Here is a 9,618-nt window from a genome sequence, read left to right as displayed (position 1 = left end):
TATTCTAAAATTACATATATAGAGACACTGTAGGAAATGGACTGAATGTCTGCAAGGCCACAGCCACAGGAGTGGGGGTTGCACGGGAGGAAGGGTTGCAAAGAAGAGATGGGTCTTTAAATATATCAGTTGCGTTTTTTCTCCCTAAAAAACAAACAAACATCAGAATAAGCTTTTGCAGTTTATTTTTTGCCACCTGCATTTTTTGCTGTGGTTTTTGTAGTGTATTTTTCTGGTGTTTTTGTACACACTAGCCCAAATTAACTAATGATAATGATGACGTAAGCTTAGACAAGCAGCTCAGGATGGATGACGACAGATTTTCACACCAGAACTGACAATTTGTGCAAAATGCCACATTGTAGGTCCTACCCCCATGCTGTGAAGCTTTGACAACTTTATGCTAATCCCCACCCTATCAAGCATGTTAGAGAAAGTATAGAAACCGTGTATGCACCAATTTGCGCCACTTTTTAGACAGATTTTTGGCGCAGATACATTAGTAAATCTTCCCTAGTGTGTCTTACTACTAGCATTTTCTTCATGCTGTTTTTCCCCTAAAACAACAAAAGCTCTAGCATGCTGCATTTTTTTAAAAGAACAAGAAAGACAAAAAAATACCACCTAATCAAGAAAAACACACTTTATCCTGCAATTCCTATTTCCCCTAGACTTTTAGCTAACATATGGAGCTGGTATTTTTACCACATAAAAACACTGCAAAAAAAAAAAAACACATAGAAAATCCAAAAGTGCATAAAAAAACCTTTGTGTGATTGCACCCTCACTGAGTTAACCAAGGGTATGGCTACACGGTCAAGTTTCTTGACCCAGTTTTGGAAGCCAAAATCAGAAGTGGATCATAAACATAGAAAAAGTATAACTGTCAGATAAGACTTTTTTGAATTCACCCCTGGTTTTGGCTTCCAAAACTGTATCAGAAATCCTGACCGTGTGGCCGTACCCTTATTTGCAGTGAAATCTGGTTCATTCCCAGCAGGTGCTGCTGTTTCACAACCTGAAAGATTTCAAGCGTACATTAAAAATCTGCAGGAACCAGAAAAAAGGAGACTTTTAATTGCCTAATATATTCTTCCTGTGCTTGGGCTGTGCCAGACAGAGCTTAGTCATTCGAGGACTGCGAACACTGGAACATGAAAATTCAGTAAAGTCAAGTATGAGGCTGCACCAGGCAGTCACGCCATTTCTCCTTACAAAATCAGTTTATTCTCTAATATATATTATGGTTGTATCAAAGCCTTCATCCATCTGGGGCTTTATTCACAGACTCCTATGGACGGTGATACATTTGAATTCTGTGGCGAGGGTGGCAGTGTTCTGTGCTGTACTGGGATATTAGGTTCTGCTGGGAAGGTGTTTTGTGGTGTACTGGGATATTAGGTTCTGCTGGGAAGGTATTTTGTGGTGTACTGGGATATTAGATTCTAATGGGGTGGTATTTTATGCTGCACTATGGTATCGCCTATTTGTGTTGGCCCTGCCTACTTGTGTTGTCTTTTGCCAATTTGGACCTGCCTACAACATGGGGCCACTATTAGGCTTTTTTCCAGGGCCACTTTAAGTTCCGAATCCACCCTGTTTATGATTCAGACACATGGACCTTTATAAATTTGGCATATCATTAATCCTATGCCAGATTTACACCAGAATTCTTTCCAGGTGGCATAAAAAAAAGAGGGAGAAATGTGTCTGTGCACCAAAAAAATGTGTCTGTGCACCAACATTTTGTCCAGCTGTGGTATGTTTGTCGGGGACCTGAATCCTGGACCAGATTTATGCCAGAATTCAGTCTGTGCGCCAACGAAATGTGTCCAAGTTTTAGAATGGTGCTATTTTTGCCTGGGAAGTTTAGCACGGAAATTACTAACACTGTCCAAAAGTAAGACAGTGTAAACTTAGCCTGAAAGGGGTTGTGCACCTTTTGGGGGGAGTTTTGACAACCCTGCACCCTCTTGGGCAGACCTCCGAAGAGAAGCATACCTTCTTGGTTCCCGGCGCCTGACTCCCTGCTCCTTTTCTCCTTGGCCTTGGCTACTGCCCTCTCAGTTTGTAATCTTCCATTTTGATGCTGCTGCAGCCAATCGCTGGCCACAGCATTAATCTGCTCCCCTTGCATCACATGACCATTAGACATGAAGCAAGGAGAGCAGGTCAGCGATGTGGCCAGAAATTGGACGTTTACATCCTGGGAGCTCAGTGGAGCAGCCGAGGAGGCAGGTAAGTATGCTTTTCTTTGCAGGTCTTCCCAAAGGGGGGAGGGTGGTTCCCAAAAAACCCCCAAGGTACTCAACCCCTTTAAACTATGCCAGATTTATCACAGTGGCTGATGGAGGATAAATCTGTTTCATCTTTACATGGTCTAGTCTAAGTTTACACCACCTATAAATTGGCTTAGTTTTCTTACAAAAATGCGCCAAAATTTAGCGATTAGGCCACTCCCCATTTTACACAAAACCATACCCCTTTTGATAAGCCATGCCCCCAGTTGTAAAATGGTGAGAAAAGTATCTAAAACACTTGATAAATGTGGTGCAAAGCATGTATGCCAGTTTTTTTGGTTGCAAATTGCACCAAATGACTGGCACACTTTTAATCGTAAATTCAGCCCCCTCCTAATTCTGTGACAACACATGGGGGAGATTTATCATCTCCCTTGCACCTGAAACGGAATGTTAAAAAGTCACAAACTATGTGTTTGCGGCTTTTAAACTGCAACTTTTTTTTAAAATTGCCACATCTCCAGGCTTTTACACCACCTTTGCCACTTTAAAGGGGGCGTGGTCATCTACTGTGACAAATTTATCTTCATTTATGCTAGTTTTCTGGCGCAAATGAAGCTAGAAATTTACCGCAGCTCGGAGCTCCCGTAGATTTTTGCTTAGGTGCACAGACTGCAGTAGGATGCGCCTAATTTATGGCAAGGCACACTCTCCGACAGCATAGGAGATATCAAGACCGGCACAGATAAACAGTAAACATGTACCCTACACACAATGTACCGCATCAGGATACCTGTTGAACTAATTTATTAAAGGGGTTGTCCCACAAAAAATATTCTACAGTTTTCAAACCAGCATCTGGATATGAATACTTTTGTAATTGCATGTAGCAAAAAGTTTAGCATAGCCACAGAGTTATCCAATAAAATGTATCTGTATAGCACCACCTGCTGTTAGTTTTCTTCTTATATCTTTGACCTGCTCACTGAGAAGGCCGCACATGCTCAGTTTCATCCTTCATCTGCCTCCTGAGCTGTGATAGGGAGAGTATGGACACGCCCCCTTAGATGCAGCAGAAAAGACACTCCCCTTGAGCGGTCAGCTTGATATAAATCTAGCAGAGCAATGAATGGGGAGATCTCTGGATCCATGTGAGGTACAGGGCTGGTTCTAGCATTGTTAGAAAGAGGTTGTCATGTACTGTATGATGTCTGATTTTCATTTTTTACATTAGTCATGGGATAAACCCTTTATTTGATTTACTTCTTGTCGATTTTGACTGGAACCCACACCATGGCCGCCTCCACTGTCTTTAGGTAATTGCCACACTTTAAGCTATAGACTTTCGATTGCTCAGTGACGACTCATAAAAGCAGCCAAGACCTGTTAACGCTAATGACTAGCTCACTTCTCACACTGAGCTTTCATTGTGTCATTGTAATGATGTATCTGGATAACAGTGGGTTTTAGGGGATAATTGTTCTATAAATCACAGCCGATAATCACAGTCAGAAGATAGTCAGAGCATAAAGGACATGTTTTATCTATGGGCCGAGCTGCCACAAGATGGAGTTTTCCGTCAAAACATGAATTCATGGAAAGATGTGTACTTCAGTCAGTGCACTCAATAATTAGATTTTCTGCTTAAAGTGAAGCTTGACATATCCTACTTACATTACCATTGATTTTTTTCCTCTCAGAATTGCATTGCATTTTTCCTGACATTTTTCCGAACAGGAATCTTTTAGATACTGTGAAAACCCTTCAGGTTTTTGAGGATTCATCATAATTTCATTCAATTTTAGTTTAATTGATGCATTATCATATCTTCATTTGCTTAGTGGGGTTTCCCAGCTCAGACATTTATGACATATCCATAAATTTCTTGTAGGTCAAGGTCCAAGCTCTAGGACATCTGCTTGTTGAAAAAACAGGGGTCCCTTTTTTGCCAGACAGGGTGGCTGCATCCAGATTTAAAGGGGTTGTCCAAGAATTTGATATTGATAGGCTATCCTCAGATAGGCCATCAGTATCAGATTGGCTGGGGTCTAACACTTTGCACCTCCATCCATGATCTGTTCTGGAGTAGCTCTATAGGGATTTCCAGGATTTTGATATTCATGGGCTATCCCCAGGATAGGCCATCAGTATTAGATTGGCACTCAGATTCACTTGGAAGACAGTGCCGGAGCTACAAAGTAACAGCTGATCAGCCAGGTGTTAGTTGGTGAAGTGAAATGAGAAAAATATATAAGTAAAAATATTGTTTAGAAATATAAAACAGAAAATTGGCATGTGCGTATGTATTCACCCCCTTTGTTAGGAAGCATATAAAAATGTTTTTGGTGCAACCAATTACCTTCAGAAGTCACATAATTAGTAAAATGATGTCAACCTGTGTGCAATCTAAGTGTCACATGATCTGTCATTACATATACACACTTTTTTTGAAAGGCCCCAAAGGCTGCAGCACCTAAGCAAGAGGCATCACTAACCAAACACTGCCATGAAGACCAAGGAACTCTCCAAATAAGTAAGAGACAATGTTGTTGAGAAGTACAAGTCAGGGTTAGGTGCTAAAAAAAATATCCCAATCTTTGATGATCCACAGGAGCACCATCAAATCTATCATAACCAAATGGAAAGAACATGGCACAACAGCAAACCTGCCAAGAGACGGCTGCCCACCAAAACTCACGGACCAGGGAGGAGGGCATTAATCAGAGAGGCAGCACAGAGACCTAAGTTAACCCTGGAGGAGCTGCAGAGTTCCACAGCAGAGACTGGAGTATCTGTACATAGGACGACAATAAGCCGTACGCTCCATAGAGTTGGGCTTCATGGCAGAGTGGCCAGAAGAAAGACATTACTTTCAGCTAAAAACAATAAGGCACGTTGTGAGTTTGCGAAAAGGCATGTGGGAGACTCCCAAAATGTATGGAGGAAGGTGCTCTGGTCTGATGAGACAAAAATTGAACTTTTCGGCCATCAAAGAAAACGCTATGTCTGACGCAAACCCAACACATCACATCACCCAAAGAACACGATCACGATGAAACATGTTGGTGGCAGCATCATGCTGTGGAGATGTTTTTCAGCAGCCGGGACTGGGAAACTGGTCAGAGTGAAGGGAAGGATGGATGGTTATAAATACAGGGATATTCTTGAGCAAAACCTGTACCACTCTGTGCTTGATTTGAGGCTAGGACGGAGGTTCACCTTCCAGCAGGACAATGACCCCAAACACACTGCTAAAGCAACACTTGAGTGGTTTAAGGGGAAACGTAAATGTGTTGGAATGGCCTGGTCAAAGCCCAAATCTCAATCCAATAGAAAATCTGTGGTCAGACTTAAAGATTGCTGTTCACAAGCGCAAACCATCCAACTTGAAGGTGCTGGAGCAGTTTTGCAAGGAGGAATGGGCAAAAATCCCAGTGTTAAGATGTGGCAAGCTCATAGAGACTTATCTAAAGCACCTTGGAGCTGTGATTGCCGCAAAAGGTGGCTTTACAAAGATTGACTTTAGGGGGGTGAATAGTTATGCACATTGACTTTTTCTGTTATTTTGTCCTATTTGTGGTTTGCTTCACAATAAAATAAAAAACATCTTCAAAGTTGTGGGCATGTTCAGTAAATTAAATGATGCAAATCCTCAAACAATCCATGTTAATTCCAGGTTGTGAGGCACCAAAAGTCAATGGGGGGGGGGGTGAATACTTTTGCAAGGCACTGTATGTCATTATTTTTTAATATACAGGTATAACTCCAAATTAGGGTTATCAAGACCAGATACTTTACAGTGATTTTCCAGCTTCTAGCTAGATATTGATGACCTATCCTCAGAGTCCTATCCTCAGGGTCCTATACTCAGGGTCCAACACCCATCACCCCATCAATCAGCTATTTTTGGCAGCTGATGGCAGTGGAAGCAGCACAGTAAGTGGAGCCATTAATGTGAGTAGAGCTGCAGTAAGCCAGCAAAGCCACTACATAGTGAATAAAGTTTTCTGTTTCCACCTCCATCCACTGTGTTGTTTCCGTCATTGATGGCTGCCGAATACAGCAGATTGGTGGTTGTATTGGTTTTGGGCCTCTACTCATCTGATATTAACGACCTGTCATGAGTAGAAGTTATGGATATCTAGAAAGCAGAAGACCCTTTTAAGCTAGAAATACATACACAATATCACCTATCTACAAAATAATTAATGGATTTACTGCTGGGACTTCCATGCAAAACTGAGAACAAGGGTTCCGAAGTCCTCTCTCTGAATAGAGTGGCAGTTTGCATGTCAGTCCACCAATCCATGCCTTTCTGTTAAGAAGTGAATGGTTTGGTGGACCAACATGGGAACCTCTTTTTCTCAGGATCACAAGATAGCCCCTTTAAAAAATGGTGGCTCCTCCCAGGTATGTTCCACATACAGCAAATATCCACTGAGGAAATAATACGCTATGGCACTGGGTGTGGAACCTCAGTGTCAATCAAGATTTTGCCTTGGTGGGTTATCCTAGCAGTCCCTTTGTATTCACCATTTAATTATTTTACAGGGATCTGGACTTTGTTGCAGGGAAACCACCAGGCTGCTACCTCCTGGAGTAGTCTGTGTGTTATAGACAGCTGACCCAGGGGATAAGATACCCCAGTGCAGGGCACCGAGGAGTCAGGCAAAGTTGTAGTCAAGAACAGGCATGCAATACAGGAATTGGTCCAAGTTAATGGCATGAACAATACAGAGGTCAGGCACAAGTCAGGTCAGGCAGAGGAGATTCAGAGTACAGTAAAGAGGCTGAGGTCAGTACATAGGCTGACAACAGAATACAGCACACCTAACTTAGCAATCTAAGGAACCTAATTGTTCAGGCACCTTCCACAGGGGAAGGTGTCTGAATTACCCCAGGGTTGCCAGCCATTGGATAGTGAGTATTAGGGTGCTCGCATGCTGGCCCTTCAAGAACCAGAGGGAGAACAAGTGTGTGGAATGACAGAGCAGACCTGTCGGTTAGTCCCACTGGGAAGAAGGCGGTGCGAGGTGGCTCCAGGCCTCTGGGCGAGGTGAGTGGAGCACCACTGTAACATAATAAAACTGTGTAATATTTTCATGATTTTTTTTTAGATAGACACCACCAGACTATAATAGCAATGGAACTATGGGAACTATGTTGCATGTAACGCCATGTAAATATACAAACATATGATTGAGGCCTACGGATACATTTAGCATATAAGCCAAAAGAGACTACTGGAATATTTAACAGAAGGGCCCATGTAATTGCTTACCTCATGTACATCTTCCCCATGCTTTTTTTTGGGACTCTCTTGACCCATTTTCACCATGTAAACAAATCTATCTGGATTGTTTACTTCCTGTATGTAGCACTTTCTGTTGCTATATCCAACCGAAACCATGATGCACTTCTCCTTTCTCTGCCACAGCTGCAGCACCGCCCTTAACAGCGCATAATTAGTTTATAACTCCTCCCACCAGCTAGTTACATAGACACTGCCCCTAAAAACACCCAGCTAGTTTATAGCTCCTCCCACCCAGCTATTTACACAGACACTCCCCTATCACTGCCCCTAACAATGCCCAGCTAGTTTATAGCTCCTCCCACCAATCTAGTTTCATAGACACTCCCCTATCAATGCCCCTAACACCGCCCAGCTAGTTTATAGCTCCTCCCACCAAGCTAGTTACATAGACACTCCCCTATCACTGCCCCTAACAGCGCATAACTAGTTTATAGCTCCTCCTACCCAGCTAGTTACATAGACACTGCCCCAACAATGCCCAGCTAGTTTCTAGCTCCTCCCACCATCTATTTACATAGACACTCCCCTATCACTGCCCCTAATAATGCCCAGCTAGTTTATAGCTCCTCCCACCAGCTAGTTACATAGACACTGCCCTATCACTGCTCCGCCCATAACATCACAGGAGATAATAAAGAGCTGCATGGACACGGTCATGTGACCACAGCTCAGAACAGAAGATAAGAGCAATAAAGGTAAAAGTAATACATTACAGAATTACAGCTGCCTTCAGAAATGATTATTTTAAAGGATGTTGAGTCAAACTGGAAAACCCCTTTAAGTAATTGATCATGCAATTCTCTAATATTTTAGCCAAAGTTATTTCTATAAGATCTACGTTTTACTTTATAGCTAATCATATGGAAAACATATGAAAATGTTTTACAGTCAGTATCAGAAGAAGGTTGGTGTCAGTTACGATATGTCAACCTTGAAAATCATCCCAGGTTCAACACAAGAATATGACTTATGGCTTTCAAATAACTCTGCCTTCAGCTTTCCAAGAAGTATCATATGAGATTTCAGGCATCAATCATCTGCTCAGAATTGTCAGCAGATGAGGAGTTGTCATGCTGTGTAATTTTTATGCCATTATTATAGGCTGAAAGACGTACATAACACTTTACTATACCCTCTAATCCCTCCTCTCTCTGATTGCTGCACTCTCTTATTATATATGTATCCTAGTCTTCTCCTCTTTGGCACATCCTGCTGTAGTTTCAGTCATTATTTTGTGCTTTTGAAATGATTTATATTTTCCTGAAAATATAAAATATCTTTATGTGCTGCACACAGAAGATATAATAGTTTTTTTAGTTGGTTAAACCAGTGGTTCACAATCCATAATAATGTACACTTTCCCGAAGATTGCACTAAAACTTATTAAAGAGGTTGTCTGAGTGTTTTATATTGATGACCTATCCTCTGAATTGGTCATCAGTATGTGATCATTGGGGGCCCAGCACCTCCTCCAATCAGCTTTTTGAAAAGGCTGCACTGCTTTGGTGTGCGCCACAGCCTGCTCACATCTTACCAAGCACAGCGCCATCCATTGGGTAGAGGCTGTGCTTGGTACTACAGCTCAGCCCCATTCACTTAAATAGGGCTGAGCTGAACCTAGGCCATTTGACTGATCAACCTGAGGTCACTGGCTTAGGAAGAGGTCTCTGAGCACCCTGGTCTCTTTAAACACTTGATCATGGGGGTGCCTAGAGCAGGACCCCACTGGTTAGATACTAATGACCTACTATCCTGAGAATAGGTCATCAGTATTCAACAACGCACAACCCCTATAAGGGACCATTTCTGAAGTGGATGGTAGGTGGCACATTGCTTCCTTTATGGATAGGTTAATGGAAGGGCTTCTTATTTTGTTTTACAGAAAAAGAGCCACTCTTGGCTATGGGTTATCTTTAGAATTGCAGCTCAATCAGTTCACTTGAATGAGGCTGGGTTGCAATATCAGACGTATCCACAATTAAAGGGGTTAGCCCACTTTGCCTTTTCATACTTACCTGCTGCCAGCGCGCCGTTCACTTCCTGGATTCTGACTGGGGGCGGGCT

The 9,618-nt window shown here is 42.3% G+C and overlaps 1 long non-coding RNA gene across 1 annotated transcript; it reads left to right on the top strand.

Annotated features, from left to right (window-relative positions):
• Positions 1–268: 268 nt before the first annotated feature.
• Positions 269–3,279, top strand: LOC120977886. The gene is made up of 3 exons (XR_005773992.1): positions 269–281; positions 1,755–1,759; positions 3,056–3,279. It is a non-coding gene; the product is annotated as an uncharacterized LOC120977886 (long non-coding RNA).
• Positions 3,280–9,618: the final 6,339 nt, after the last annotated feature.

The sequence above is a fragment of the Bufo bufo genome, chromosome 8 (genome assembly GCF_905171765.1).
Source record: "Bufo bufo chromosome 8, aBufBuf1.1, whole genome shotgun sequence".
Lineage (NCBI taxonomy): Eukaryota > Metazoa > Chordata > Amphibia > Anura > Bufonidae > Bufo > Bufo bufo.
The sequence above is the reverse complement of the archived record's forward strand: the minus strand, read 5'-3'. Positions and strand labels throughout refer to the sequence as shown.